The sequence below is a fragment of the Leuciscus leuciscus genome (assembly GCF_965113295.1).
Source record: "Leuciscus leuciscus genome assembly, chromosome: 13".
Taxonomy (NCBI): Eukaryota; Metazoa; Chordata; class Actinopteri; order Cypriniformes; family Leuciscidae; genus Leuciscus; species Leuciscus leuciscus.
The window spans coordinates 12,239,814-12,245,814 of NC_138737.1; positions in this window are offsets into that span (position 1 = coordinate 12,239,814).

A 6,001-nucleotide genomic window follows, 5' to 3' on the forward strand; every position below is an offset into this window, starting at 1 on the left:
AAATGCTAAATGTTAAATCTTAATGCTAAATCTAAATGTTAAATCTAAATCTAAATATTAAATCTAAATCTAAATCTAAATGTTAAATCTAAATGTTAAATCTAAATCAAAATGTTAAATCTAAATGTTGAATCTAAATGTTAAATCTAAATCTAAATGTTAAATCTAAATGTTAAATCTAAATCTGGTCAGAAAGCAAAAGATTTTTTTAAAGGTTTGTATTGTCAAGTATTTATACTTTTATGCTACTTTCCTGTAACCTCACAATTTTGTAATGTTGATGCTTCACTGTTTACAATTAGGATGGAAAAAATAAAATGAATGTCACAAAATGCGTTTTAATTTAATTCGAAATTCCTAATTTTCCACCACTAACGACTTTTTATGTAAAATTCTTGTAAAAATTTGTTGGGTTGAAAAAGTTGCGATCATCATACTCTTACTCTTTTACTTAAATTCATAGTAGCATTCCTGTTTATTTTCATGTCATGAAGTCCCTGATCATACTATTGACATTCTAGACCTTCTGTCATTTCAGAGACTTGGTTCTGTTTCTTGTTTTGGCCCACAATCACAATCACCCTTGGAATCCAATAGAACTCATGGCTCATGGTCAACCTTGGATTTGGGTCAAAGGTATATATCCATATCCAGTTGACCCCTTTGCTCTGGTCAGATCGGACAGGGTGTCAGACTGGATTCAGTTAAGTCAACTTTTCTCGTAATTTTTGCCTTTGCAGTTACTCACAACCATTTAATGAGCTCATATAGCCTATAAGTGATGAGTTTCTGTATCCAACAGATCTGAGAACTGAATCGGCTTTGCTCTTTTGTGGCTCCCCCTGGTGGACTTTGGTGTAATTACGCAGTTCAAGCCCAGCTCTGATGTAGGTGCCAGTGGATCTTTTCCGTATAAAACAGTTCAGTGTTTATAATATTTGTGAATTTGCACTTTTAAATGTATTTATATAGTCGAATTGCTCATAACGTCCATATGATCTGACTAGACTAAAACGAGGATTCTGTGGCAGCTGGCAGTACCTACTTTTGCGTCCCCTATCCAACCAGGAGCGCTGTTAATATCCCTTTTTGCCTGTAGGGGGCAGACCGCACCAACTCACCTCTATAAACGGACACGGAGAATCAGTCGAGTTCAACATACTGACTAACCTCACCTTCCCACAGCCGAATGCCAGATCAGACATTATCCTTTCAGTTACACTGGGGGGTTTATTTACATTCTCAATTTGTTCAGTTTGTGGAAAAGCATAAAAATAAGTGAAGGGTGTTCTTTTTTTAAGTTCTACACTGACAGAATTGCATTACAGAGGCTGTGTGGGCCATTGTACTGTTGTCTTTGGGGACCGGTCACACACTTACCAACACATACTCACACTAAAAAACCACACACTTTTTACCCATGCAATTTGACATTCTCCCCACTCTTTTCCTCTGACCAGCTCCACTGCAGCTGATAGATTTTGAAGCGAGGGCTCCTTTTAACCAGAGCCTGGAGTAAAATTACACCCACTTATCATTAGATCAAACACCCCTTCCCCTCGTATTATATCCTTTCGTGTTGGCACACACACATCCAAACGCACATGCACGCAACCCTAACCCATGCCCTGCTGATGACCATGCGTCTCTTGGTGGAGAATGTTTTTCATTCCTTCACTGTGTCCATGAATGCAGGCTTTGTCTACCTGCTCCATCTTAAACCCCCCCCCTCTCCCCTCCATCTTCCTCCTTTCTGCCTCTCCCAACTTTCTCTGATCTCTGTACTGGCCATAACTGCCATGTGTAAATGGTGAAACTCAAAAATGCATTTTGCTCCAAGAAAATTAAGAAATTATAGGATGTCAATAATTCCAGCACACATTCGGACTGCAACCATTATTTATTCATTAAGCTCTCATTATTGATTATCAGTTGATTCTGTAACACATATTTTTCAACCAAAATTATACACAGTATGAACAGTCTAGATACACTACCGTTAAAAAGTTTGGAGTCTGTACGATTTTTTAAATATATTTGAAGTCTCTTATGCTCACCAAGTCTACATTTACTTGATGAAACATTATTACCATTTATAGAAACTTTAATATATTTTAACATGTAATTTATTCTTGTGATCAGTAATGCATTACAAGTAACGCAAGCTTACATCAGATTACTTTTCCCAAGTAACTAGCAAAGTAACATTACTTTTAAATTTACAGCTATATATTTATATATATGAAGACTTCAGATGCAAAAGCCTCTAAGTCCGTCTAAAGTTTTTGTTTAATTTTAACATTTTTATCAGGCTCCTATGTATAGGTTTCTACCCAAGTACCAGCATTTCTGAATGGGCTGAGGCTGGGATTTAGAGAGTTTGAAATTAAAGTATTTGATGAACATAAACTATGTGCGGGGAGCATTCACTCAATATTATTATCTCATTTTTAACAGAGGTGGCTTTTAGAGGCTTTTGCATTGGAGGTCTTCATATATATATAATGTATATATGTGTGTGTGTTTGTGTATATAATTATACTGATTTATATTTGCACATATAGATTCTTCTTTTGTGTTTATTTTATTTTATTTAAAAAAGTTTTATTGGACCTGGCTTTGATGACTCTCATTGTTGATGATTCTGTGCAGTCTTCTTCTTCACTTTATGGTGCTGGTGTTGTGTAAGAATAGGTATCCACATTCTACCTGGATTCTTAGAGAACCTTGATGAGGATTTTGGACTGCAATGTCCACGAACAGGGGCAGTTTCTCAGGCCAGTTCACAGGACTTAACTTTCACCCTCGAATTTGTACCAGGGAGCTGCTAAGAATGCAGAATCCTGTGGTGAACTGTTTGTTTTGTTTAAGTAATCATTGTGTGTGTGTGTGCACGTATGTTTGTTCATAGATCCAGCATTGGTAAACACTATTGGTTCCACTGAAAGTAGACTACATGAAGCATTGGTTTTGCACAGAGCTCTATGATATAAAATCACACCTGAGGCAATATTACAAAAGCCTCAATGATTTAGTGCAAGATTTTAAAACTTTTTGAGGCGAAAGATCCCCATATGATCAAATCAAAATACATTTTCTGTGAACCCCCTGTAGTTCCCCCTTGCGTCCCTCTGGAGGACCCTGGACTGCCATTTAAAAAAAAAACCTGATCAAGAGTTTTGATTAAATCAAATAGTGAAAGCTGGATCAGAGACGAAACACATTAAGTTTTGGATAAAGTCAAAAGGGGAGCTGTTAAACCCAGACAGTGGTGTCCTGGATAAATTAAGCTCATTTGTGGCCTAAATCACTCTATCAACAGGGACTCTTCATTCAAAAAATCCCAGGACACCAGCCTCTCTGTTTGCCATAGCTTATCTCAGAAGTTATGAGAATAAATAGAAAGCTTTATTAGACCAAACAAAGACAGAACGAATCCTTCCCCCACTTCAGGCCCCATATGTGGACTGTAATATCAAACAGAACAGTTCGGTTTCCCACGGCCGTGACAGGCTGATTAAACTGAAGACCTGTTGTTCATAACTATAACAACTATAATGCTATATATGCTAATATGACTATAATGCTAATATGAAAACTATATTAGCATCCACACCAAAGCACGATAATGTTTTGTTTATTCAAAGCATATGCTGCAGTTTGTCCATCCGTCGCTTTAGTTTAAATGCTTGAGCTCTTAATAGCAAGATTGGCTGTCAGCTGGGGAAAAAAAGGTTTTGAAAGTGATTCTAATGATATCTGTGCCCTTATCTTTATAATTGTTGTCTGGACACTGCTTCTTTTAAATTTAGAATGATTTTAAAAATGATATTACCATTATAGTCATCTTCCGTGGTGTGAATGTGCCTTGAAAGGTGAATTATCACAGAAAATGTTTTCATTTTAATTAACTGTCATGCAAATACTTTGTTCGGCATTTTAATTATGGTTTAGTCTCAAGTGACACAAATGTTCACTCATGTGAGGCCGTTGGGCATCTTATCTTGGCACATGGATCAGAACATTTTGTAAAGTGAATGTTTCAGGGTCTTGTATGCCATGTAGTTGATTTTATTCACTTAATTCTGCTTTATTCCCTTTTAGCTTTGAAAGAATGGACAAAAAGCTCCACATTTGGAAGAAAAGCCTGGCGGGCGCTTAATCTTCGGGCACGGATCGGCCTTCTGACGCCTTATGCCAATCACGGTTAGTGTTTTGCTGCCGACACGGGGTTTCCTGCCAATGGTCAAGCCCCACATCATCTGATCCACAGCAACCCAGCCACCCTACACACCCCTGGAGCCTCGCCGTGTTCCTGCCACCGCTCCTCTCCTCTCCTCATCCCTCTACCTTTCCGCACCCTCCCTCCATCCACACCCGCGGCTCTCTTCTCCCCCACTGCCCGGTGCTCTCTCACATTCCTCAGGTCTGCACACAGAGCCGCATTGTGTGTGTGTCTTAAAGAGCACACAGTCAGGGCTCATTTCGGACTCACACACATCGAACAGGGTGTGTGCACAGTCGCACCGATGAGTACACACACATACACATATCCCTTCATAAAACTAATAGACACGCATTCATGTGCGCACACGACCACAAACACACACACTGATTTTCATATGTGCACACTGTATACACACTCATCTACATACACAGGATGTCTCACACCGAGGCTGAGATTCCAGTATCCTTCTTCATTTTGTACTCTTTCATGCTTCGCTTTTTGCAGTTTGATCTTTTAATCCCTCGAGCATTGCAATTTTTCTCTTCTCCTCTGTTCCCACAGTGGGATAAATGATATGGTAGATGTTTTATTGTGATTGAATTGAGGAACAGTTACACAAAGGAACTAAACTGGAGAAGACACAACAAATACATCTGTGATGGAGAATTCTTGCCACTTTACAGTTATATGTTCAAAAGATCAGTATTTATTCAACAGATGTGAAGAATTTGAGAGAGAAATTATATATGTGAAGTGTTATTTTAGTATCATTCATATACTATTATATTATTTATTTATTATTTATTTAAATGATCTTTTAATTTTAATTAGTTTATGTGCTTTTGTCATTTTTGTTGGTTCTTTTTTAAAGTTTTATTTTTTTGTAATTTTAGTATTTCAATATATTTATTTCTTATTTATTTATCAAACTTATTTATTTTCATTTATTTGCCATGGCAACATTTCTAATTTTCATTTAAGTTTACATATTTTTTTCAGCTTTCTTTCAGTTATAGAAAATAATGTAAGCTTAGTTTAGATTTAGTCAAGTTGTGCCAAGTTTTGAAGGTTACTTGATTATTAGTTGATAAAGTTGACACAAGTTTAAGTTAGAATTGTGAATTTAAAACAAAACGTTTTTTGTTGTTGTTTCAAAGCTGTGATTCGCAGTGATTTTTGGGGAAATCCATAATCAGCATGTTCATAATGTTGGTATCCAGACAGTTGACAGTAACCATTGATTTCCAAAGTATTTTTTTTCCTACTATGGAAGTCAATGGCTACCGTCAACTGTCTGGGTTATTTTGTGTTCAACAGAAGAAAGAAACTCATACAGGTTTGGAATAACTTGAAAATGTTATTTTTGGGCGAACTATCCCTTTAATAACCTCTTGCAAGAATATGGAAGTAATATTGAAAATCCAAACTCTATATAGGCCTATCTGCTGCATCAGGTATGAACCCCCATGGTTCTTATACTCGCAGTATTTCAATACATAACATTATCTTGGGTTTTCAATGGTCATGTGCAGCCTGGTGGGTCTAAATCTGTGAAACAATGAATGTATTTTGGTTCTCCAAGTCTCTTTTCTGAGCAAAGGCCATTCTGATGCACTTTAATACAAAGGCACAGGGCGAAAGCCCTCCACTTGCCAGGAAAGGGCAACGAGGGGAGGGGGTGGATGGGTTTGGATGGAATTGTTCTTGAGACAGAGGAGTGGCGGAGTTTTTTTCCTCTTCTTTCTCAATGGGGTGGGGTGGGCTGGGGGGCTG